General features: G+C 45.4%; 1 protein-coding gene across 5 annotated transcripts in view; it reads right to left on the bottom strand.

The window, feature by feature from the left end:
• TSPAN4 (tetraspanin 4) overlaps positions 1 to 27122 on the bottom strand; it is a 726272-nt gene that overhangs the window by 486484 nt on the left and 212666 nt on the right. For 2 of the 5 annotated variants that reach the window (XM_032799249.2, XM_075065082.1), the window contains exon 1: positions 19745 to 19826. The exons of the other annotated variants lie outside the window; for them this stretch is intronic. The gene's annotated coding sequence lies outside the window, so the exon portion shown is untranslated. Of the gene's footprint in view, positions 1 to 19744; positions 19827 to 27122 lie in introns of those variants that run through there. 5 annotated transcript variants of the gene reach the window in all.

Below are 27122 nucleotides of genomic sequence, written 5' to 3'. Positions count from 1 at the left end.
AGGGCAGGTAAGTGGAGCAGCCATAGGGACACACATCTCAAAGAACTCCAGTTACTACACTTCTCCAAGTAGTGTCTTTTTGGGTGCTCTACTTCAGGGGACTGCCAAGCATTATCCACAGCAGGAAGAGGGAGCTTCAGAGTTGAGTTGAAAACTGTAGATAACACTGCAGTGCCAAAAGCAGAATCCAAAGCTGAATCATGGATTACTGCATAGTGTTTTGGAAAAGTGTGTATTGAAGTTCAAGTTGCAGCCCCAGAGATCTCAGCAATGGAAACATTCTTGAGAAATGCCACCGAGGTAGAGAGAAACTTTGTTAATTGGCTAATATCCTAGATGGAAGTTGAATATCAGTAGATTGATAACAAGATATCCTTCTAGAGAGTCTTTGATCAGAAACAGAAGATCCCTTCCATCTGTCAACAACTGATATGAACGTTCTGGGAGATTTTTGAAAAAATTTAGCCCTGTCCAGGTAAAAGGCAACAAGTGTATGTAACGCAGTGTCCTCCCTGACCAGAACTGGTTTAGGGAAGAAAACTGGGAGATAAATGACCTGTTTTATATGGAATTCAGATGATACGTTAGGTATGGATTTGGGGTGCCAGCATGGTGAAATCTTATCTTTGAAAAATACTGCAATGGGACATTCTCACTTCAGAGTCCCTCTTTCTCCCATTCTTTGAACAGATGTAACGGCTACTGAGAAGTCCATCTTCAAAAAGATGTTCAGTAGAGAATCGACCTCCATTGGTTCAAAAGCATCTCAGTGCTAAGCTAAGATCTCAAACCGATGCTTGATTTGAGGGAAGATTTCCCAATCCTCTAATAAATATCACTGTTGTAGCATAGGCAAACACTGAGAAACCTTCTACTGGAGAATGAAAGGCAATTATAGCTGCCAAGTAAACTCTTATAGAGCTCACAAATATCCTGGAACTGAAGAAAGCGGGGTTATCTGATAGAGAAGAATAGGTAAAAGATGTCACAGACCACACCAGTGGTTCAATCTCTTCCATTTCCGAAGGTACATATTGCAGGTAGGCTCTCTCTTCTGCTGTTTAAGAAAACAAAATTGCACCTCCTCAGAGCAGGTCATTTCTATTCTATGAACCACGGATGAGCCATGCTCTGAGATGAAAAACTCAGGTTGCAGTGAAGGATTCAGCTAGCATCCAGTGAAAGGAGATGGGGAACGGTTGGAAGGCTGATTGCTTGACACACTGTCAGCTTCCTGAGGTAAGGAAACCATGTTTGTCTCAGCCACATTGAGATGATCAGTATGACCCTGGCCTTGTCCTGTCTTATCTTGTTAACCACCTTCAATATTGGAGGTGTTGGGTGTAATGCACATAATAGTTACGATGTCCACAGTAAAAGAAAGGGTCCCCCAGGAACCCTCTCGAACAGAACTGAGCGCAGTTTTTTGTTTATGGCAGTGGCTAAGAAATCCACTTCCATGAGACCCCAAACCTGAAATATAGGATCAGAGACAGTCCAAGGGTCCAGCTCCCATTCATAATATGGGGAGAAACATCTGCTGAAAGTATCCACCATGGTGTTCTGAATACCAGGAAAATACACAATCATATCCCAGTTTCTGCAGTGTATGCACCAATTCCATAGTCTTATAGCTTCAGCACAAATAAAAGGTAATCTTGCTCCCCCACCTTGCCAGTTGCTATAAAACATGCAGGTCACATTGCCTGTCATGATCTCAATGCACTTGCCCCTAATTAAAAACAGAAAATGGAAGATGAGTATGCAAGTGTGCTCTCCAACCCAACAGAGATGTTCTTGTTATTACTATGACCACTAGGGTGGCTGGGTAAAAGGAACACCCATGCAAACATTGTAGGAATCTTCACCAGTTGAGGGAGTTCTTTACCAAAGAACTATCTGTCTAAACTGTTTGGAAAAAAAGATAGTTCTGAACTACCCTTGAAGGCAGCAAAGATGCAACCTTGCATGGCCCTACTACAATGATACATACCACCACATGCCCCCAAGCATTGATGACAGTTTCTTGCTAAAGTTTGTAGGCTGACTTGGATTGTAGTGACAAGGTTCAATAGAGTCATAAACCTGCCCACTGAAAGATAAGCCTTGGCAGTTGTCACCTCTAGAGATGCCCTCTATGAATTCTAAGCCTTGTACAGGGAGTTTCTGTTCCTGGTTGTATGCTATTGCTTTGGCACGGTGCTATTGTCCACATTCGATCACTGCCTTGACAACCAGGGAACTGGGAAAAAGGATGTGAAAACAAAAACTCTGAGTCCTTTGATGGAACTTTTTTTTTAAAACAGCCCCTCTTACAGGTGGGCAGTACCGTCCCTGGAGAATGCCAAATTGTCCTGGCAGGATATAACAGAGCCTCACTGATGGATAGGCCAATTTGAGCAGACAACAATATCTCTGTAGAATGTTCAGTAGTTTGTGCTGTGACTCGATCTCCTCTGTGGTATCTGTTAAGAGTCCGCCATTTTTTATGAGGTCCTGTAACTGCTTAAAGTCATCAGCTAGCGCCAATGGGCGAGACATGACCACCTCATCAGGTGTGGTGGCTTCCTCATCTGCTCTCACCTCCTTAATCCAGAGGGTGTGGGGTTAATGAGGGAGAAGACTGTCTACCTCTATCATGTCCATGAGTGTGGCTAGAGTTTCTAGAGAACTGCTGGCAGCTCACTGCCCAAGAGTTCCAGCATGGCCACAAAAGAGGACCATATGGGATGAATGAGACATTCAGTCATGTTCATATCTCCAGGATGGAGTTTCAGGGTCTCTCTCTGAGGTCTTCTATCTCCCTGTAGGGGTCTGCAAATGGGTTTCCCATAATGGTGAATAAGATAGCCCTGTATGAAGATTTGAAAGGCTGAAGAGAAATCCCCATCCTCTTCCTCATTGTTGTCTACTGGGAGCACCACTAGAGAGCGATGGTGATTCCAGCAGTACTGGAGATACACGTGTGCCCAGAGACCAGGTGGGTCTCGGTACCAATAAGGGGTCAGTACCCAACAGAAGAGAGTCCAATAGATCCTCTGAAATACCTAAATTCCTGTCATGGCCACACAGCCATCACTACTGAGGTAGTAGCTTGACTTGGTAGCTCTCTAGTGGAGGAAATAGATGGTGCCAACGGTTTCGGTTGCTCCGAGGTGCGTCTGGAGATTTGGCTGGCTGTTTAATCTTCTGTGGTACCAAAACATCAGGGACCAAAGTGTTGGGTTGTTTCCAACACTTCCAATCTGGTGGGGATGAACTTTTTGTCCTTGCCATCTTGCTTGAGTCCCACTGGTACCAATCCCTGGCTGGAGCTGAGGCTCTTTGAGGCTAGGGACTTAATAGCACTGCCAGTACCAGAGGAACCTGCAGCCTCCATGGTAAGGAATCAAGAACCAGAAATCTCTGACAGTCATCTTACATTGAAACCAAGAGCTTTTTGGTGTAGTTTCCTTATGGGAAGAAACAGACATTCTTTTCTTGGAGAGTTTTTCTGAGAGGCCTCTGGAGTCTTTCCCTTAGGCAGCCTAGAACAGTGTTGGGCCAAAGTAGCAGGAGTCCTTAACTTGCCTGGAGGTGGGTGCACAGGGTGGATCCTTTGGCCCAGATCTGAATTCTCCATTGTTAGCAGTCTTGCATTGATTTCCTGGTTCTTCCTGGCCCTAGATTTATTTACTGAGCAGAAGTTGCTTTTGTAGGGTGTGTGTTTCCCTCCAAGGCAATGGAACCACTGGGAATGCCAGTCACTCATCAGGATGGCCTTCCAGCAAGTGAGGTAATGTTTAAACCCCAGAGAGCCAGGCACACCCACCCAGTGAGGTGAAAACCTTCCCAGAGGGGGAATAAAGAGGACAACAATTCTCTGAGTAACAAACCACTAACACTACCTAACACACACTAGGGATCATAACTCCAACAAGACAAGCTCAATGTGGACACTGCTGAAGCTGCATCTCAAGCCCAGGTGATTGGAAAGGAACAATTTGCCTGCGCAGCATCATATAGCCTCAGTGCAGGGCACAAGTATGCACAATCTGAATGGGCACTGCTATCAAAAGTCTCCAATCAAAGGCACACGCGCACCTGAAGTGGAGCATCCATTGGGACACTACTCAAAAGACAAGCTGTTATTTGCAAAATCAAAATCCACTGCAGGATTAGTGTGATGCTGTTTTTATGGCCAGTATTCTGCTGTCAACCAAAGGAGGGACAAGAGTGACAAAGGACTACAGCAGAGAAAAGAGCTATCCAGCCCAGATCACACCACTGGCCCCGAGTTTAGAATCCCGATTCCAAGTTTACAATGACTTGAATGATGGTTAGGGTTACCACCTCTGCAGTGCAAAAGAACAGGATATCTGGGATGATCTTGAGCCTATATAACTGGACAGCTTGCAGTGTGTTCTGAGTACAGCGTCATAGATTTCCCCAGACAACTACTGCAAAAAAACCAGATAGCTGGCAGCATGTACTGAGAGCCCTTACAGATTTCCCAGGACAGCTACCTAAAAAAAAGGGATGATCCTATGGACAGGTGGCAACCCTAATTAGGTTGCAAACTGAACCAACTGCAAACCGCTGCAGTGATCCTGCACAAAGCCTGAAACCGCAGTGTAACCCACTGTTGACTGCATGTCATGTGTCCTCCTCTGTGCCCGACCCACAGAGAACATGAGTTTCCTGGCAGCTCTCGGCTACAAAACTTTTTGCTCAAGCTGGGGCAGTTCATGTTTTAGCTCTGGAGGTCCCTGGTTCAATTCTCAGTGACAACCAAGATGGCAATCATCCCAACAGCTCTGACAGGAGTGAGCTGTCACTCTTCCGCTCAGTGATAGGTCAATCCTAAAGCCTAAGTGGTTTAAATGTTGGCATTGTTAACTATTTCACTGCTGACCAAAGCACAAGAGATGAGTGACGATGAGCTAGTTTCACTACATGCAGAGCATGCAAGGAGGATCTGCATGATATACTGCGAGTGCACCTCATTTTAGCATCTCCAGGTTGGCGGGGAGGGGGTGATATTGAGAGAGTACGAATATTTCTTTCACACTCCTCATTTGACCCTGGGTCCATCCTATCAGACAAACTGCATCAGTCTGTGCTGAATTCTCTGTTCCTTGTCTGTCTCTAAAGATGGTTCAGGGACACAGGCAGAAGCAAAAACATCTGTAAGCTTCTGCCTCCTACACAACTAAGAGGCATTGGCAGAAGGCCTAGCTCCGCACCTCTGAAAAGAGAGAGCAGTTCAGGGACACCAGCTGCAGGCATATGAATGGGACCAGAGCCAATCACCTGGGAGACAAACCTCACAGCCTGGGAAATAAAGGAAGGAAAATCTGAAGCTGTGCAGGGCCAGTGATTACACAGGTCTGCATTAGCAAGGCTGTGACCTCCTGGAACGCTTGGCATGCAGCACCAATGGGACCCGTAACAGGGGAGGGTCTGAGACACAGGAGAGGCAGCATATCTATTACTCCATGCTTAAAATACCCTTGCGCTGTTCTAAAATCCCTAGCAGCAATTCAGCTTCTACATACACACCCAGCTCTGAGTGCACTCTCCTGGGACTAGCCACCACTGTGGAGGGATAAATTCGTAGGGGGATCTAGCAGGAGGCAAGAGCTCACTCCCAGACAAGGGTGTAGGCAGATAAGCTGAAAATGTACGCATCTTACAGATGGGCTAAACTGGAAGCGATTTCCTTCTGACCCCTCAGGTTCTCAGTTAAGCTAATACCCCTTCATGACACTCTGGCAATGTAAAGGCATCTTAAAGTGGGTGGAAACCAACTCTCAAGAGTAGTCCCAGGGCAGGAGCCCTCCCCTGCAAGTGCAGGCATAGCGTAAGGGCTCTGAACTCTCAGCTCCCAGACCCTGGCAGATGGGGCGCGCCGGAGGCTTGCCAGGAGCAGGGCGTGCCCAGAATGCTTTGTACGGTGGCTACTTCCTGCTTCCCAGGTCACAAAGAAGGCCATAGGAAACACAGCATAAGTTAGAACAGCCTGGAGGCTTCTTTGTGTCCACCAGGAGCCCAGATGCAGAGTACGAAAGTGGCTTAAAGCCACACATCTCTCCTCCCTCCTGGTTCCTGCCCCAAAGCCAGCAACTAGGTAAAAGTTGAGGGGGTTCAAACAAATGTTTCCCATTTTGTCCCACCTCGAGTGCACATCTCTTTTCTGATCTGCAGGATGTCCACATCGCTCCCTGCCAGTGACTTCTTTGCCTGTCCCTTTCCCATTACCTCCTGAGACAATGGATGAAACCTGTTCAAGCAGCATATGCAGCAGCCCAGGCTGCAGTGCATTCTCTGGGGAAAGCCATCTGAACTCACATTAGCCTCCCTTCCACAAAAGGAACCATAAACAAACAAACAAAGAGTAAAATAAGAATAGTCTCATCTGTCTGTTCTGAATTTACAAGGAATAAAACATTTAGACAGATTTTCAGGAGGCGGCGTTTCCTGCCCTCATCTCTTCCCCAGCCCTGTTGCCATTATACTTCATGTGTCTGTCACAGCATACAAAAGACATACACGGAGCTAATGAAATATCAGGGCTGTGGAGTATGTGGGTGTATAAATGAGCCTGCAGGGCCCCTTGGCGCACGAAATAGCTCCAGAAAACTGATTTCCAGGACCTGTCAAGCCTCATTTCTTTTAAAAGGAAAAAAATAGCAACTCATTTTTCCCTTTCAAAGACCGAAAAAAGAAAAAAAAAAAGTGTATTAACTAAAAAGTAGGGAGGTTTCTGACAGGTTCCTTTCTTAGACCCCAACAGAGATCAAGACTACGCTTGTGCCAGGCGCTGCAGAACCAAAGTATGATACACTCCATTCTCTGAAGACTTCACAGTCTAATTGGACAAGACAAAGAGGGTGAGGAGAAAAAGCTGCATAGACAAATGAAGGCACTTGCCAAAGTTAACATGGCAGATCAATGTCCTAGGCAGGAACAGAGTTCAGATCTCCTGCCTCCCACTATAGTGCCCCAGCCAATAAACCACACTGCCTCACCAGTGTTTCCCCATCAAAGGCCTGAGCTCCTCAGTTACTACCTTTCAACTAACAGAGCTAGTCTGTTAGCTCAGAAAGGAGAGGCTCATGCCGCCTTAAGATTCAGAGGGCCTGCAGACAACTGAACCAGTGGAATCAGTACAAAGCGGGGATGGGGATTTGAGCTATTGTAGGCATCTGAAGCAAAGGATGGGGAATGTATAACTAACCCAGTGTGACTTGTCTCTCCCTAGTACAGAGGTGGGCAAACTACGGCCCGTGGGACCAGCCTAATCGGCCCCTGAGCTCCTGGCCCGGGAAGCTAGCCCCTGGCCCCTCCCCGCTCCCCTGCTGTTCCCCTCCCCCACAGCCTCAGCTTACTGCACCACCAACACAACGCTCTGGGTGGCAGGGCTGCGAGCTCCTGGGGCAGCGCAGCTGCAGAACTGCAGCCTGACCCGGTGCTCTGTGCTGCACGGCGCAGCTGCCTGTCCTGGTGCAACTGCGTTGCCAACCACCAGTGCTCCAGGCAGCATGGTAAGGGGGTAGGGAGCAGGGAGGGTAGGGGGCTGGACAGAGGACAAGGAAGTTCAGGGAGTGGCCAGGGGCTGGGGTGTGGATAGGAGTCAGGGTATTCAGAGGGCAGGGAACAGGGAGGTTGAATGGGGGCATGGGTCCCGGGGGGATAGCCAGGAAGGAGAGGAGGGTAGGATGGGGTGTCGGGGGGCTCTGGGGGTGATCAGGGAGAAGAGGTGGTTGGATGGGGTAAGGGTCCATGGAGGGAGGGCAGTCAGGAAGGAGGAAGGGGTTGGATGGGGCAGAAGGAGGCAGTTAGGGGCTGGGAATCTGGGGGTGGTCAAGGGACAGAGAGAGGGAGAGTTGGATGGGGCAGGGGTCCCCCCGGGACCATCAGGGGGTGAGAAGCGGTGGGGGTCAGATAGGTGGTGGGGGCCAGGCCATGCCTGGCTGTTTGGGGAGGCACAGCCTCCCCTAACCCGCCCTCCATACAATTTCAGAAACCTGAAGTGTCCCTCAGGCCAAAAAGTTTGCCTGCCCCTGCCCTAGTAGCTAAACCACAAAGAGAGGTTTATGAGTGTGTTACAGCCTCTAACTAATGCACCTGATCTTTTACATAAACAGCAGAGGCTGTTTAAATCTTGGGCCTACCATGCAGCTCTGCCAATACATTTCACGGCGATAACACACACCCTCATCACAAACACTATTTCGGTCCTAGGCCCCCAGACCACTCCACCAATGCTTCTTGATATTGATCTGTTACACTCTCTGCTGCCATGCCACTGAACGTCAGTCCTGATGATGCAACAAAACTCGACTTGCTCCCCTAAATCCCACTGGGGATATTATCAGCTGTGTGATGGGCTTTGGGAGATGGATGACTATCTGGACTGGACTGAGTTGCTTGTGACAATCCACATTTGAATCCAATGTGCCCTGAAACCCTAGTGCATTATCTTCACCTAAATTTTTCAATGCCAGGTCATGTGCCCAAATCTGAATATGACAAAAAGCACTCAATCACCTTCCTGGCACTTTCCGTAGAGCCCAGAGTTCCTGAGGGAATGGAGACTGGCTGAGATTCACATTGATCTCTCTCTGGTATGTACATGACCCCGTACTGGGGTATGACCATCGCTAATGCATTTGTCCTCATAATTCCTTTGTGAAGTGGGGCAATGCTATTATCCCCATCTTACACATAGGGAGCTGAGACACAGAGGGGCTAAGTGACTTGCCTGAGGTCATATAGGGAGTCTTTGATAGGGCAGGGAACTGAACCACAGGAACCAAACCTCAGCTCCCCACTGATGGTATGATCTCTGCAAGGAAATCCCCAGGGAGACTTCTCCTCCCCTTCTCCCTCACCCCAGACCCCATCTATGGACATTAGAAAGAGGGAATGGTCTGGACTATAACGATCAATCTCTCTCTCTCTCTCTCTCTCTCTCTCTCTCTCTCTCTCTTCTCAAACACACACACACACACACACACACACACACACACACACACACACACACACTCCCCCCCTCTCTCCTTCTTTCAACAATGAAGTAAAAACATGTTATCTGGTCTGAGAACTCCCAGGCTGACAGTTCAGTAACATCCCTCTCAGGACATTGTCTGAAATCAGCTTATGTCTGGTTCCTCCTGTTTATATGAAACTCACAGTAATATTCCCTTAATTGCATGTCTAGGATTGTGTGTGGCAGAAAGGGAGGGAGTGGGGAAAGATGTGCTTTTGATTTATGTTAGTTGACTAGGATTAGTTTCTGTAATGCTCTTGGGATAAAAACATCAGTCGGAAAAACCTTTACAAATAAAACAACACACAGACTACATTGTATTTTGTTCCACTTGATTCTCCCGTCATATACCTTCCCTCTTATCTCTTCTCCATACATCCCAGGCTATCGATAAAGCAGAAAGACAGAATCCCTTTTGGGCTTGTACACACTAGCACTTACTTCGGTAGAACTTAAATTGCTCAGGGGTGTGAAAAAGCCACCGCTCAGCGACATAAGTTACACTAACAGAAGCGCCGGCATGGACAGCTCTGTTGGCAGGAGAGCTTCTCTCACCGACATAGCTATCACGCAGGAGGAGATGGAACAAGTATGTCGATGGGAGAGTTCTCCATCGGCACAGAGCATCTGCACTGGCAGCACTACAGCGGCACAGCTACATTGGTAGAGCTGCACCGCTGTACCGATTCCAGTGTAGACTAGCCATATGTCTATATGAGTTCAAAACCTATGACGTCTTAAGCCGACTTTCCCAGGCCTCAGCTGGTGTATGCACCACACTTTTAGAAAGATGTGGATAAATTGGAGAGCATGTCCAGAAGACAACAAAAAACGATAAAAGTTTTAGAAAACCTGACCTATGAGGAAAGAGTAAAAACAAAAAAAAACGGGCATGTTTAGTCTTGAGAAAAGAAGATTGAGGGGGTCCTGGTAACAGTCTTCAAATATGTTAAAGGCTGTTATAAAAAGAGGACTGGTCAGTTAGAACAAGACAGAATCTGCTTAGTCTGCAGCAAGGGAGATTTAGATTATTAGGAAAAACTTTCTAACTATCAGGGTAATTATGCTCTGAAATAGGCTTCCAAAGGAAGTTGTTGAATCCCTGTCATTGGAGGTTTTTAAGAACATGTTGAGCGTACAGTTGTCAGGGATGATGTACATAGGCTTGGTCCTACATCAGCATGGTGGGGGGAGGTATTGGAGGATCTCTCAAGGTCCCTTTCAGTCCTAAAATTTCTCTGATTGTTATTCTTACAACTTGCTAAACCAGTTTCTAGCTCTGGATACTGGTAGCTACAGCTAGAAGTACCAGAGCGACACAGCCCAGCCAGAGACACCTAGAGCTACAAATGGAACACTAGTAGATGACATTCACCATCAACAATAGGAAAGTGACTTCTACACAGAGCCTTGGTGCTCAGTTAAATGGCATGCCTTTTTATCTGAAGTGTCTATTTGGAATATCATCACAGGATGTTGGCATGGATTTGTGTGTCCAGTAGAAAGAGATGTTGGGTAAATCTGACCTTGACTCTAACTGGCTACTTATCAATTATGAGAAATTACTGAAAGTAACATCAGAGGGTCTAGCCAACAGAGTCCCACTGTGCTGTGTGCAGAAGGGAGCAGTGACTTGCTCAGGGTCACAGCTTGTCAATGGAAGAGCTGAGAATAGAACCCAGGTCTCCCACTGACTTCTTCTCTTCTGCATTAAGGCCAAGCTTTTCCTTCTCTGACCTTTGCCCTGCCTACAGTCTTTCACCTCCATCTCCTCCTCTCCCATTTCTCTCCTTATTCTCCACTCAAACTTCTCCCCCAATCCTTTCTCATCTTCTTTGTCCAGTCCCATTTGCACACTACCCATATACTGAACAGCCTCCTGGTCCCTGTTCTGTTTGCCAAACCCCTCCTCTCACCTCTTTCAAAACACCCCCCAAACCTCACCTGCCGTAATGACCACACTGGGTTTCTTCTGTTTGTAGGGCCCGGTAATCCATTTGGTGCATCATAACTGATGGTAAAGCATCATTTGTGCTTCCAGGGCCTGATTTTCAGAAGGGCTGAGCTCCCTCTGCTTTCAGTGGGAGCTGATGGTTGGCTCAGCCCTTTTGAAAATAAGGCCACTTATCTGGTGCTTCAGCAAGGATTTAGGAGCCTACCTTTGAACACCCATTGTGGGAAATCTTGGCCAGCGTGTTCTACTTCTCAGTCCTGTGTGCTACTTCCTAGGACTCCTGCTCTATTCCTGCCTCAGTCAATTGATTTACTAGATGATGTTCGACAAGTCACTTAACTTCTCTACCTCCATCTCCCCATCCATAAATGATAATACTCCCCCACGGGGGCACACTGAGATTTAATTTGTCAGTGTTTGTAAAGCACGCTGAGATCCTCAGATGGAGGCTGCTGTTGAAGTGCGCAGCGTCACTTTTACAGGAGACATGCTCCTTCGTTGTTGGAGAGCAATCAATCTTCGAGGGAAACTGTGGCTGCATGAAACGCGTGTCCTTGAACATTTTCAGTTTCAAGTACGCTCCTGTTCACTTTTCACTTCTCTTCCTCCCTCCCCTGCACCCTGACTTTATATTGGGAATCACGCTCAGAAGCAGCCAGTTCCAATGAGAGCAAAAGAACCCTTCTTTCACAGGGGATTTGTATCACAGAACCCCTTTGTGGGGATGCCCATCAATCAAGGAAACCATTGTGCTTCTCACTGCTACCAAGGAAAGAAGTCTTGTTGTCCCATAGCCTCAGGAGTTAGGGAGCTACATGCAAATTAAACTGCACTTTGCACCAGGCAGATTAAATAAAGGCCCACGCCTGTAAACACTCGTATCTGACTCTACCTAGGAGCATAAGAGAAGACTCAGGAAAGTCAATGGTCATGGAGTTGAAGTTAAGCAGTCTCCTAATTGTTTGCAAGATAGGGACCTAAGTGGTGCAATGTCTTCTGTTTTGTTAAGGCTCCTCTTTCACGCATGCAGAGGCCTTCAAGTACTAAACACGGCTCATACTGGGTCATTTTGGTGGAAACCCTATCCCCTCTCTCATTGCCTGTAGGATTAGGAGCAGTATCCAGTAGAAGAAATAACAACATCCAGCCTCCTTCTAAAAATACACGTGCCATGGTAGCAATAGACTCAGCCACTAGCCTAAATGGTGATACTAGCATCTCCCACTGAAATCGGGGTTCTATTGTGCTAGGTGCTGTACGCACCCATGTCTGCCCTGAAGAACTCACAATCTAAACAGACAAGCAAGACAAAAGGGTGAGAGAACAGAAGTATCACCCCCATTTCACAGATGGAGGCATTGAGAGAAAGAAAGTAACGTGTTCAAGGCCCCATATGGTAGGTCTACACTGCAGTAAAAGACCTGCAGCATGGTCACAACTGGCTCAGGTCAGGTGGCTCGGGCTGCAGGGCTAAAAATAGCAGCATAGATGACCAGGCTAGGCCTGGAGCCCGGGGTCTGAAACCCCATGAGCAGGGAGGGTCTCAGACCCCAAGTTCCAGCCTGAGCATCTACACTGCTATTTTTAACCCTGCAGCCCGAACCCAGGGAGCCTAAATCAGCAGACCTGGGCTCTGAGACTGGGTGTTACAGGTTTTTTAAAATCACATTGTAGACATACCCACAGTGTCCAACAGAGAGCAAGGATTTGACCCTAGATCGCCCACGTACTAGAGTCCAGTGCCTTAACCACAAGCCCACCCATCCCTTCTTCTAAAATGCTGCCTTAGCAAACCATACGATTAATATCAATCTGTGCTACACACAGAGCTGGAGTTCAGATGAAAATATGCAAGCATGTGGAGATGGGAAGGGGATACAAATAAAAATAAATAAGTACTTGATGTATTATATCAGCATCTAGAGGCTGGTCTCTGAAAAGATGTGGTTGAATTCCGGCTAAAATCTGTAAAAGTTGGTCCTGCAGCTAAGGTCTAGAATGGTGGTGTAGTTGGCTCTCTCTGTGAATAAAAGATGGTCTAGAAAATCCAGAAGAATTCCTTTTCCATTCAGAAATTAATTTCAGAGCATGTCCCTGGTGAATATTAGGGTGAAAGGAGAATACAGTGTAAAATTCAAAGAGGATGGGAGGAAGAAAGGAAAAGCACAGAGCTCAGACAAGTACATTTTGGCTCCAAGAGCAAGGAATATCCATGGGGGAAGGGCTGTCTGAGAAGCAGCGACTCCAGGCACCAGCGCTCCAAGTGTGTACCAGGGGCAGCAAGCCGCTGGGGGTGCCATGCCAGTTCCTGTGAGGGCGGCAGTCAGGCAGCCTTCCGCGGCATGCCTACGGGAGGTCCGCCAGTTCTGTGGATTCAGTGGCAGGTACGCCAAATCCATGGGACCGGTGGACCTCCCGCAGGCGTGCCAGTGAAGGCTGCCTGCCTGTCGTGCTTGGGGCAGCAAAAAAGCTAGAGCCGCCCCTGTGTCTGAGGGAAGGATAGCTAAACAATATTTACTTATGTGACATTTTTATTATTAGTTAGTGCTCTGCATACCTAATAAATAATTGGTCAGACATTTTTATAGCTGCTTTCTTATGACAACCTGTGCCAGTGTCTCTGGCTTTTCTCTTGTTCTAGACAGCAGAGGTTGGCAAAATGAGCATCCCCTCTGATGCAGATAAGGCATCATTTTTGTGTCAGTTAAGGTCACTTGCATCTGCTCAGTCTTGTATCTCAAGGGCTTCAATTCATCATTGTCAGCACAGTCAGAGACTAGGATCATCCATTTGCAACTGCTGTGAGCCTGGTTCAGAATCTCAATGCAGGAAAACCATTGTCAAGCTCTTCCCTAGTGCACACACAGAAAGAACTGAATAGATATCCACTCTCAGTCATGACTGTGATCATTGCACATGTACCTCCGGCAAGGCCAATTTTTTTCTTCTTTCAAACCTTTGTTGAAAAGCTAGCTATTCTCTGCTGTGTATCCAACTGCATTATACAGGGGGTGACCTGGGTACTGCAAGGCTGATTATACTGATTTACAACAGGAAAATGTGCCATCATGCAACATACCAAGAGTACATAACCCATTTTGTGTGGCATGATTTGCTGCAACAGTATGGCACAGGCTGATGTGCACAGGCTAATGTCATGGGAGGAATGGACTGAGGGGCATTTATTTTCTGTGGTGCGGAGCAGAAAGAAGGGCCAAACTTTTGAAACTCAAATGCCTAAAATTAGACATCCAAAATTTATATTTAGGCACTATGGCAGAGCTCCGACCTTGTCCTCGTGGGTCCCACACTTCCAAGCAGTTTATGCTAGCCTCAGAGGCTCACTGCGACCCTCCATGTAGCCCTTCTTTCTCTAAGGCCAGGGTACAGTCTGTTGAGCCCTTCTCATCATAAGCCAGCACGTAGGTTGGTGAGAGAACTCCCACAGTCTCTGTTGTCCCTACAAGCTTATTCAAGAACAGTTGAGTCTCCTGTCCTGACAGGTACCTGTCTTCCCTTCCCAGGAGGTGCTTCTGTAGAGGCGGGTTGGGGGGAACCCGGGCCCGCCCTGTACTCCGGTTTCTGGCCCAGGGACCCTAATGGCAGCAGCTGTTGGCAGCCAACCTTTCACTGCCAGAGTTGCTACATTTCCCTGGGCCACTTCCCCACAGCTCCCCCGCTTCTCTCTCTCAATGCCTTCTTCACCCTTACCTTAGGGCTCCCTTTCCAGTGGTTTCAGGGTGTCTTCATCACCCAGCCCTTCAGCCACACTTCCTCTCCTCTGGCTTCCTGATTCTCTTTGGCGTGACTGGAGTGAGCCCTTTTATAGCATCAGAGGGGCCTTAATTAGAGTCAGGTGCTTAACAGTCTCACCTGACTCTTAGCAGGTTAATTGGAGTCAGGTGTTCTCATTAGCCTGGAGCAGCCTCTGCTCTGATCAGTCAGGGAACAGAAAACTGCTTATCCAGAGTGGCCAGTATATCTGCCTTCTACTACTCTGCTGTTCCCAGCTGGCTTGGGTCTATCGCAGCACCTAATAAGAGGCTTGATTTTGAGAGGTGCTAAGCACCTGTAGCTCCCATTAGAGTCATGTCAGGCATCCAAGATTGGAAACGCTGGTCATAATATACCTGGCTGTATTCAGAGTTCATTTATACCATAATTCTATTGGTTGAAATACAAATACTGCACCTTTACCCCAGTGTTACTAAGCTGAGAATCTAGGTCATTGCTCTTGCATATTATCTTGATATGCTGCTGCAAGAGAAAATATCCCCAAGTTTTTTCACCATCCAATGAAAAGGTATCTACTTAAACATAGACACTAGCTGCTTCCATAGTTAGAATCCTTTCTGGGAACGACAAATCTCTTGGGTCTCTATTTCCAGCCAAAATTATGCACTCACGCATTTTATAGACAACAGTAATTTCCAAATGTGAATAAGATTCCTCCCATACATTTTATTGGCTATAATAAAAAGAAGCTTGAGTTAGCAAAAGAGGTGAGCAGGGAACTGTTTGGGCGGGGGAGAGCTGGCTGACATACTGCAAAGAAGATGAAGGAGCTGCAGAAGAATTCCCAGGGATACAGAGAGGAGGGACTGCAGGAGGAAGAGGAGGAGGAAGATAAAGGAGAATGTAGCAAAAAGGATGATGATGAGTATCAAGGACAGGATGAGGTGAAATCATAGAAGGCGGTAAATATGGAAAAAAGAGAGTCAGAAAAAGTAGATAAAATGCAAAGATGGATGAAAATAGCAAAAAAAGAGCATCAATAGGGGATTATAGCTTCTGACTGGTTAAGAATTCTTTTTGTTACCCTGGCTCCCCCACCTCGCACACTGACACACTTTTGCTTGTCTCATCCAGGGCATGTATTGTCTTTTCAAGTATAAGTAGTTTGAGACGGGGACTTTCATTTTCTATATGTTTGTACAGCACCTAGCACAAAAGGGCCTCTAGCCACTAACTCCTTGTAAACTATAAATGAAACCAACAGGTAGGGAGAACAGCTCAGATTAACCAGTGTGGGAACACAAGAATAAGACGACAGTGAATGAAATTGAAAGGAGGCAAATTTAAAGTCAATAAAAAGAAATTCTCCCTCACAATGAAAAAACAAACAGTCTGTGGAACTCATTGCCACAAGATATTATTGAGGCCAAAAAGCTTAGTAGGATGCAAAACAGTATTTGCTATTTATATGGATAATGAGACTATTCTGAGCTATAGCAGTAAATATTTTTAAAAACAAGAGTTTGGGCAGGGATAGAAACTCTCCTGCTTTATGGCCGGAGCCAATCTCAAACTCTTAGGGCTTTGGAAGGAATAGTTCCTTGGGGCAGGTTATCTTATAACTGCCAAGCGCAGGACTAAAAGAATCTGACAGGCAGTGCAGGCAGCACAGAATGCAAAGCACTAAATTCTGGTGCTCAGCATGGAGACTACTTGAAGAGGCCCTCTTTCCCTGATGTATTTGGAGAAGATGGTGGAGATTGTTAGAGGGCTTTCCCTTCACCCTTTCCCCTGGTTTTTGTCACACAGGCAGAGAGCAGAAGTCTGAAGTGCAGACAATGCACTGTTCATTGTGGTTAGTTTCCAGCAAACATCTCCCATAACTCTTCTGCTGCAAAGCCTTGTTTCCCAATGTTCCGACTCCCCACTTCTCAGCGGGCAGAATTATGCCTGAAATGCATGCTCACAGTCCCACCCCTTACAACTTATGGTCATGTTCCATTTTGGGGGGGGGATCGTGGGTCTGGAGTCTTCATTCCTACCCCCCCCCCCCCCCCCCGGGGAGGGGTAAGGAGTGAGGTTATGCTCCAGTCAGGCGCAGGAATTTCTCTGGTCTTTTAATGTTTTACCTCCCCCCACAAATCCTCCCTTGCCCCTCCCAACTGGTTGCTTGATCTTGCCTTAAGATAAGAATTTGAGCCAGTCTTTAAGTGTGCGCTCATATATTTTAAAATGTTATTAAAGCTAATGTTAAAAAATTATATAGTACACAGGTTGAGAAAAGTGTGTCTGTACATCTGGGTATATAGTGCTTAGATTACCCAGAAATACAAAGTTTGCTTTTAAAGTGATAAGATACATATAGTACATAATCGGCAATAACCCAAATTTAGGTGTATAAATGTAAGAATACAATTTAGGTATTAGCATCCAAGTATTCGGGTACATCACTCATGAAAAGAGATACAGAGAGTTGGTTGTGGAAAGCAAATATATCAATGAATGAAGATTGTCCCTCAGTCGTTGAGAATTTAGGGTAGGTTATCCATTTAAAAAGTACAGTCCAGAAGGAAATTATTTCAGTTACTTTCCCTACTGTGCTTCTCCTTGACATTCCAGCTCATCCCTCCTGGTATTGCCGATGTACAGTGATGTGTTCTGTATAGATGTCCCTCGACCTGATGGAGTCTGACACCATTACTGGGCAGGGTGGGAGTGTAACACTTCAACTGCTCTTATCTGTTCCCATTATACTAACAAACCCCTCTGGCTTAGGCAAAAGCAACATTTACAGTGTCCGTCTTTGTCCTTAGTAAGACTTCTTTTGTTCACACATATTAGTAAAAATGTATGTATATCAAAACTCAAAGTACTATCTCAGGCAAAACTACAGGCCTGGATCCTACATTGTTAGGAGTATTGGTGTCAGAGATGAGAGTTGCTCTCACGTTTATTCACCCCACTCCTCACCCATGCTAACAGAGGAGCATACGAATTGCCACTCCGCACCAGACCAGTGCTCCTATCTAATCTAACAGTGGGCAGCACTTAGGGGCTACACAGGAAGGTGCAAGGAAGCCTGCACTTTGCAGTTAGTGACAATCTGCTCCCAGAGAAAGTCCCCCTTGTTACCCAAAATACCAAAGGCTGAATTAAGCTGTAGGGCATGAAGGTTTATATCCCTTCTAGCACTCTTGCAGTTGTCATAATACTTACTGCTACAACTCTGGATGTCCTTGTTACCTACATACGTGTTTGAATCCTGCTAACCATTTAGCCTCCATGATATCTTGTGGCAATGAGCTTCACAGACTAATGCTAGTTTTACGAAAATAATTATTTCCTTTTATCATCTTCAAATTGGCCACCTCTCAATTTAGTGCCTGTTTCCTGCTTGGGTTATAAGGTAGGGTGAACCAAAGTTCCCAGTCTCCCTTCTCCGTACTAGTCATGATTCTCTCTTTCGGTCTTGTCCCATCATATACATCTCCGCGCAGTGCACTCTAGAAAATTTCCAGACCTACCATGGAAGGATTCCTTTTCACATTTGTTTTCTTAGCACAGGACAGAGCTTTGCAGTCATTCAAAAACAACTTGCATGGCTAGATAAACAGCGACTCCTCAAGAAGGGCAGGAGCGTGTTGCAATTAGTCATTAAACTCCGACCCAAAGCCCTAACAAGATCTTGAGGAGCAGGGTTTTTTAAAAATGTCCTTCCACTACTTGGGCTATTAATTACTTGTGCCCTTTGAGAGTCTAGACAATCACAAATAATGCTGCCCAAGAGGAAAATCGGGGGAAGCATGATCATTTGGTTTTCAACCAGACTAAATGCTATCACCACACCATGTTTACCCCAAGGCGCAAGCAGCAACACTGGCTCAAAGAGGAGGATTAGCAAATGCCACAGCAACGAGCATTCAGTCATCATTGCCACGGTTTAGTAAAGACAAGGCTGCACTGACAGGAAGGTGAGACGGTAGTTCAGAAGAAAAATACTAAGGCAGAAAGACAAGTGCCTAATGAAGTCCTTTGCATGAGCACATCTCTCCCCTAAGAAAACGTCACCTCAAAATGATACATCTGCACTGTCTTTGCGAAAGCCAAAGGGAGGAAACCTGTTTGAGGAATCTCTCATATTAAGTGGCTGCAGGGCAGTGCTTTTAAAACAAGCCCGATGAGTGAGACAGAAGATGAGAAGTCATGAGATCTTGGTACTATTCCCAGCTGTTCCAAAATCTTGCAGTAGGAGCTTGGGGAAATCATGTAACCTCTCTTTTGACAATCTTGGCCTATGTACATACCACTGTGTAACAGAATCTGCAGGTAGCCTCATGGCCACAATATTTTCAACAAGAACAGCCTTGGGAGGGTGAAGGAGTCATGAAAAATAGAGCTGTTGACAGCAGGCCCCTGTTTTCCACTTTCTTGTCATACCGAGTGTCAGTTACATCTTTACGAGCTGCAAAATCAGTATGGTAGCATTTTATATCCACTTAGCACACACAGATGACCACACAAGGGGAAGGGCAATGGATAATCAGTAAGGCTGCGAGTTTGTCATGGAGGTCACAGAAATCACAGATTCCATGACTTTACATGACTTCTGCAGCGACTGGTGCACCTAGCTCAGGGGCAGCTCAGGCAGTCACCGTGCCCCCTACCCTATCCCCAGCAGCAGCAGAGTTTGGGTGTGGGAGGGGAAGAAGGTTGAGGGCACAGGACAGGGTGAGGTGGGCTCCGGGCAGCGCTTACATGGGGGCTCTCCTCGGAAGCAGCGACATCCCCCTCACTCAGTTGCTAGGCGGAGACATGGTCAGGCAGCTCTATGCGTTGCCTCCACAGCTCCCATCGGCCGGGAGCCACAGTCCCTGATTGCAATGCTCTTACTTGCATTGCACAGTACCTTACACAGAAATAGTCCCATTGGAGTCAACAGGGCCAATTGAGGAACAAGGTACGATGCAGTGTGAGTAAAGGTACTGGCCCAGGGTTTGCAGTGAAAACAGATCAATCCTTACCTGCCCTTGTTCCCACGCCTTAGAGATGCTGGTTAATTCTCCAAGCTATGACAACATCAGGGATGGGCAAAATAAAGGCCAGATGAAAGCAGAATGGAAGATATATAAGAGGTGATTAAAGGAGATGAGGAACTTAGACTGTGAGAGCTGTTGAAATATATAAAGGCCTCATTGGTGACAAGTCAGGAAAAGGGACGAGAGACCCCATTCCAAAAGGCCCATTTGTCTAGCATTATCTTTGCCTAGGTTATTTATGGTGGATTTTTGCCTTGAGTGGGACCATCAAGCTGTGAATATTTGAATAAGGAACATGTAAATTAAAAGACAAAAAGAAATGAGATTGTAAATGTCTCATTAAATCACTTTGCAAGCTCCATGGCAAAAGGGAGGGTACTTTACAAGCTGCCATTGGATTAAGATACAGAGAAAGAAGCTGGGCAGGTCTACTCAAGGTTTTAAAACCTTTGGTATAGCAGGCAGGACAAAAGCATTAGGTACCATGTACACACAGATTACAGCTCAATCTTGCCAGCACTTAAGCACTTGCATTACTTTATTCTGGGGAGCAGTCCAGTACACTTCTACGGGTCGACTCAAGTGAGGAAAGTGACACATACTTGAGTAGCTATAAAAACAGGCCTCTGTTTATAGGTCCACGTTTTCAAAAGCAATGACTGATTTTTGAGTGCCTAACTTGAGATGCCTTAAAGGATTTTCAGAAATTGCTGAGCACCTACCCTCTGAATCTCAGGCCCTCAACCTGGTCACTCAAACATACCAGTCACTTGAAAATTCTAGCTAAGGGTCCATGTTCCCTTCCCCTAGTTTGTCAGATACCTTGCATGTAATAAATGCTCTTACAGTTACATAAGATGGGGTTGTTCCCTAATTACCAATTACTGTAAGAACGATAAAGGCAATGGAAATATATAACCAGGATGTAAATACACTCTTCTCCAGCCACACTCAGGCTCAAGCAGACATGCCCTCATTATTATTGTTTGTATATGGCATGTGTTACACACCACCAGGCTTAACAACCACTAGAATTCTGTGAGCAAACAACATACACTCTCTCCTCCTTAAACTGGGAACCTGATGATGCAGTGGAAACTGCCAGCGCAACAAGCGCCTTTTGCCCCAGAGGGAAATGAAGTGGAGTTCTCTGTCTCACTCAGAAGGGTAAGCAATGCATGGTGATGGGGGCCAAGAACACAGACGAGCAAAAGAAAAAACATATAGGGAGGAAAAAAGACCCGCGTACATAATTCTCTCAAGCACATTAAAGAGAGCCATGTGACATACCAGTAGCAGGTTTATAAGTACTTGAAGGCTGAGTCACAACTAGAAAAAACCATCCCCATGACCTGATTTGTTCTCCAAGTATCAATCCCTCCCTTTTGTTTGTTAATGAATAGTTATATTTCCCCCGTTACATGTTCTGAGAGAGAGACAGGACTAAGTATTATATCAGCCCTGCCACTGAACCATATCAGCAGAGTATTAGCATTTGGAGCGTTGCAATGTCTCTACACGTTACGCTGCTTAATTTCTCAGCTAAAGGCACTCCAAGGAGAAATACCTATATGGGCGGCTCTCTGAAAGAGCTGCTGGAAAAACTCAGAGGGGATTGTCTGTGTTCGTTGCCTGAAAACAGAAATCAAAGGTAGCCCAGCGATGGGTGAGAGATGCTTCCCCTAGCCATCCGACCCACTTTAACCAAAACAGTCTCCCCTTTAAAGAAATGGGCAGTCTTTAAAAAAAAAAAAATTAGGGACCAGATCGCCAGCTGGTGTAAATCAACATCACTCCATTGACTTCGGTGGCACCATACTGATTTACATCTGCTGAGCATCTGGGCAGAAGATTTCATACAAAACCTAATGCTTCCCTATAAAATGGCACCTGGCATCCGACTTTTCATCGGCCACTTCCTTATGGAGCTTTGGCCTTCCTCAACCTTCTTTTCCCTCTCAGACACAATGGATATGAAGGCAGAGGAGCGGATAGAAATGCGATAGGCTATTACATATTGGTAAAGTCACTCTAAATAGGGTTGGCCAACCTATGCTAAGTATTTTTACTGGCCATCAGTAGTTAAACGAAAGGTAAGGATGCGAAAGATATTCTCCAATGATGCTGAATTCACTGATTCCTCATCCTTTTCCTGTTTTGTGGGACAAAGAATACCCTTCCAAAATGCTGATCACAGAGGAAGACTACAGTATCTTTTTCTCATAGTATTATATCACACATATCCCTGCACTCACAATCAGACAAACACTGCAATAAGGCAACACGGTCAACATACTGTTGGCTTTCCATTGACAGTCTCCTATTAAGGAGTCATACACAAGGAACTCTGTTGTGCAACAGTTCATTTTGCTGCACACAAACACACATCTGACACAAGAGCAAGGAAAGGATAAGGTGAGCTATTTCACAGTGCATCTCTCTCTGCTCTTCACAGAATATCAGGGTTGGAAGGGACTTCAGGAGGTCATCTAGTCTAACCCCCTGCTCAAAGCAGGACCAATCCCCAACTAAATCATCCCAGCCAGGGTTTTGTCAAGCTTGACCTTAAAAACCTCTAAGGAAGGAGATTCCACCACCTCCCTTGGTAACCCATTCCAGTGCTTCACCACCCTCCTAGTGAAAAAGTTTTTCCTAATATCCAACCTAAACCTCCCCCATTGCAACTTGAGACCATTACTTCTTGTTCTGTCATCTGGTACCAATGAGAATAGTCTAAATCCATTCTCTTTGGAAACCCCTTTCAGGTAGTTGAAAGCAGCTATCAAATCCCTCCTTATTCTTCTCTTCTGCAGACTAAATCCCAGTTCCCTCAGCCTCTCCTCATAAGTCATGTGCTCCAGTCCCCTAATCATTTTTGTTGCTCTCCACAGAACTCTTTCCAATTTTTCCACATCCTTCTTGTAGCGTGGGGCTCAAAACTGGACACAGTACTCCAGATGAGGCCTCACCAATGCCTAATAGAGGGGAATGATCACGTCCCTCAATCTGCTGGCAATTCTCCTACTTATACAGCCCAAAATGCCGTTAGCCTTCTTGGCAACAAGGGCACACTGTCGACTCAGATCCAGCATCTCATCCACTGTAACCCCTAACTCCTTTTCTGCAGAACTGCTACCTAACCGTTTGGTCCCTAGTCTGTAGCAGTGCATGGGATTCTTCTGTCCTAAGTGTGGGACGCTGCACTTGTCCTTGTTGAACCTCAGATTTCTTTTGTCTCAATCTTCTAATTTGTCTAGGTCCTTCTGTATCCTATCCCTACCCTCCAGCATATCTACCACTCCTCCCAGTTTAGTGTCATCTGCAAACTTGCTGAGTGTGCAGTCCACGCCTTCCTCCAGATCACTGAAGATATTGAACAAAACCAGCCCCAGGACTGACCCTTGGGGCACTCCACTTAATATCTGACAACTGGATATGGAGTCACTGATCTCTACCCGTTGAGCCTGATGATCTAGCCAGCTTTCTATCTACCTTGTAGTCCATTCATCCAGCCCATACTTCTTTAACTTGCTGGCAAGAATACTCTGGGAGACTGTATCAAAAGTTTTGCTAAAGTCAAGGAATAACATGTCCAGTACTTTCCCCTCATCCACAGAGCAAGTTATCTCGTCACAGAAGGTAATTAGGTTAGCCAGGCATGACTTGCCCTTGGTGAATCCATGCTGACTGTTCCTGATCACTTTTCTCTCCTCTAAGTGCTTCAGAATTGATTCCTTGAGGACCTGCTCCATGATTTTCCAGGGACTGAGGTGAGGCTGACTGGGCTGTAGTTCCCCAGATCCTCCTCCTTCCCTTTTTTGAAAATGGGCACTACATTAGCCTTTTTCCAGTCATCTGGGACCTCTCCTGATCACGATGAGTTTTCAAAGATATTGCAGAGCCATTGGCCATTCACTTCTGCCAACTCCTTTAGCACCCTTGGATGCAGTGCATCCGACCCCATGAACTTATGCTCGTCCAGCTTTTCTAAATAGTCCTGAACCACTTCTTTTCGCCAGAGAGGGCTGGTCACCATCAAGAGGAACACACCTTAGCATTACATGCCACAGAGACTACACCCCACATTATAGTTCCTGGGGAAAAATTAGTCTTCTGATAGTAAATAGCAAAAAGTCCATTTTTATTTGTTTTACAGCCTCTGATTAATCCCTTGATCGGTCACTTCTTCCAACTTTCAAAACAGCATTTTATCTCTCTCATACATACACCTGACATTTTGTATTTTTAAAATGCTGCCCATTTTACAAGAGCTTTTTCCAGGGAAAGACTTGTTGACTGGGTAGATAGGAAGAAATTGAATTGTCATTGCTCACTGCCAAAATCCCCTATAAATGTCACACTTTATTTTTTTATATTTATTAAAGTAAATAAATATATAAATCACAGCTCCCATTCTGTTTTCTGGAGGGGACCATAAATTTCAGTGTGTCTAGTTGATTTATTTGTCTTTGGCAACCTTGCTTTGACTTACATTCTCTCTGTGAGGATCCAGCCGTAATAAATCTAGTGGTAGTATAGGGAATTCACTTGTTTCAATGCAATGCAACCTTCCACTACCACTACCATGCCACCATTTCATGCATAAAACTCTTGAAAGCATTTAGCGAAGAGAACGAGCATTGGTTAGAGCCAGGCACTCAGCAAGGAAATGAAAAGCAAGATTCTCCCACACTTCCACAGAAGAAACTGGTCATTAAACACAACTAGGGTGACCAGATAGCAAGGGTGAAAAATCGGGACAGGGGTTCGGGGGGTAATAGGCACCTATATAAGAAAAAGCCCCTAAATCTCAGGATTGTCCCTATAAAATCGGGACATCTGGTCACCCTAAACACAACTGAGGACTTGTCTACAGGACAGATTATTGTGCAGCAAGCCAAGGTGAGAATCTGTAGTGCACTAATGCTGTACTATAATATTGCATGGACATTGCTATAGAATTGAAAAAGTCCCAGCATGTGGCTTGACAGTATTATACGCCAAGCCACACTCCAGGACTCCTGAGTAGACACTTGTGACAATGCAGTGAGTTACTGTGTGGTAAGCTAGAATCTGTAGATTCATACATGGCTTGCCAGATAGTAACTTGCTATGTAGACTGGCCCTAAGAACCACTGCAAACCTCTCAACCTTCCACTGTCAGGGCAAGATGTACCGCGCGTCACCTTTGCTTTTCTTAATGTAAACATGCATCATCGCATACATATAACATGTTCATTTTAAAAAAGAGAAAGAAAAAAATGCCTACACAAATGATCACTGGGAAGAAGAAAAGAACCACAGGGAGAAATAGCAAAGAGATCACAGAAGGATAAATCCCATTTTCTTCTGCCATGGGAGGACTAATTTATAAGGGATACATGATTCTATACTTATTTATTTATTTATTTATTACAATCTTGCCACCCTTAAGAGTGTACTATAAAACCACCAGTGAAACTATTCGTGCTGATATTGACCAACTTTGTGATGAGACATTAGCATACTAATTAGAACCTTTTTTGCTTAGTGGTCCCCTGCTCCTTTCATTTCCCTTTTAGTGTCTCGGTACAAATATGAATGGACCAATCATGATGAGCCAGGAATGGCATCTAACTGTAGAATCATTAATGTTGGTCCATTGAATGATGCTCCTTGAGACAAATAGCAGTGATTTCCTTCCCTCCCACTACCCTCTCCTCCCATCTCCTTATTCTCCCCATCCTACTCTTTCTACTGGGAGCTGTATTGGACAGCTGTTTCTGATCCAGCATTGCTCCATTTTGAATGGATGGATGTGCTTTTTCTGTACCTCTGTGACAGAATGTAACCTGGTGTCCACACCCTATTGTAATAACCTTTGTACAAAGTATGCCTTGTGGGGTATCATTTAAAAACTCATAATTTTCTGGTCATTATTGTCCTGGTAAAATGTGTGGAGTCACATTGTACGTGAAGCAATAAGATTCCACTGTATGATGTTATTAACACATCCAAACTGAGGTTGGAAAACACGTTTGTCTTAAAGGAATGTGTGTTCTGCTTAACTTGCATTTGAGGAGTAAACAGAGTCCTGAAGCCAGAAGGGAAACAAAAGAAGCTCAAATAGCTTAGGAAAAAGCAGCAGGGAACATCCTTCCACATAGAACTTTTGTCTCCTGAATCTCAGCTGGAAATGTGTTTACAATGTGCATCCTTCTCTTAAAAAGGAGGGATAAACAGCCCAAGGCACCACCCCACCCCACCCCACCTCCTTGCCCTTCGTATTCACAGCACCTGAAATGACAAAGGAAGCATTCACTGGATCCTGGGAGAACGGGCCCTGACCGAAGAAATTTGGTCAAGAAAACAAACTATGTTAAATTCAAAGCAAAGTTAGGCACCAGTTGCATTTTATCTTTATTTTTCTTGTAACTATTTATGACCTTTATGCCTCATTACTTGTACTCACTTAAAATCTCTTTGTAGTAAATAAACTTGTTTAAATTGAAGGGTCTGAGAAACTCCATTTAGAGTGGCAAGTTGTGTGCATATTATTTCTATTAAAGAAATAATGGACGTTATAAATAAACTTGTATTATTCAGGAGAGGGTGGGGCAGTATAGGACATACATTTCTAGGGGCGGGAAATTTAAGACCAAGTGTGTTGGGATCACCCCGCAGTATAACCAAGGCTAGTAAGAGCCAAGATGTGGCTGGAAGCTGTGTGTGAGTAATCCAGGCTGGAGGCTACAGCAGCAAAGCATTCTAAAGGGCACCCCAGGCTACAGGGCAGGGATGATACAGCTAGACATTAGTCTGAATTGTGCTCTCATATGTCACAATCTCATATTCTGCTTGTGTGTTTATGTAATGCTTTATGTTCAAGGAAAATCTAGCTGATGTTCCCACTTTTAATAAGTCACAACACATAAGGATGAAAAGCCTGAATTTTCAAAAGTGCTAGTGATTACAAGTGCCCAACTTGAGACACCTGAAGAGGGCCTGATTTTCAAAGGGCAGATGCTCTATGGTGTCACAGCTGGGCCCTCAAAAACTGGGACACCCAAAATTGCTAATCAGTAGGCAAGAAAATATGCCTCATGGACTATTAATTTATTCTGGTCAACAACAATAAGATCTTGTTCTTTCTTTATAGATCATGACCTTTGTCCTAAAATGCTTATGGATGTTCACCTAGGATATGGGTCACTTATGGACAATTGTAGTATTATGTTTTACTTCAGTGCCTTCAAATAAATAGAAATGGTGCCCTGAAGGAGCTTCTCTTTAAGCACATTTCATCCAGTCACATTCAGCTGAAGACCTTGAGACTCAACAGTTCATGACATCTCACCCCTAAACACAGTGACCCTTCAAGGGT

The sequence above is a fragment of the Chelonoidis abingdonii genome, chromosome 4 (genome assembly GCF_003597395.2).
Source record: "Chelonoidis abingdonii isolate Lonesome George chromosome 4, CheloAbing_2.0, whole genome shotgun sequence".
Lineage (NCBI taxonomy): Eukaryota > Metazoa > Chordata > Testudines > Testudinidae > Chelonoidis > Chelonoidis abingdonii.
This window is presented reverse-complemented; position numbering and strand designations above follow the sequence as displayed.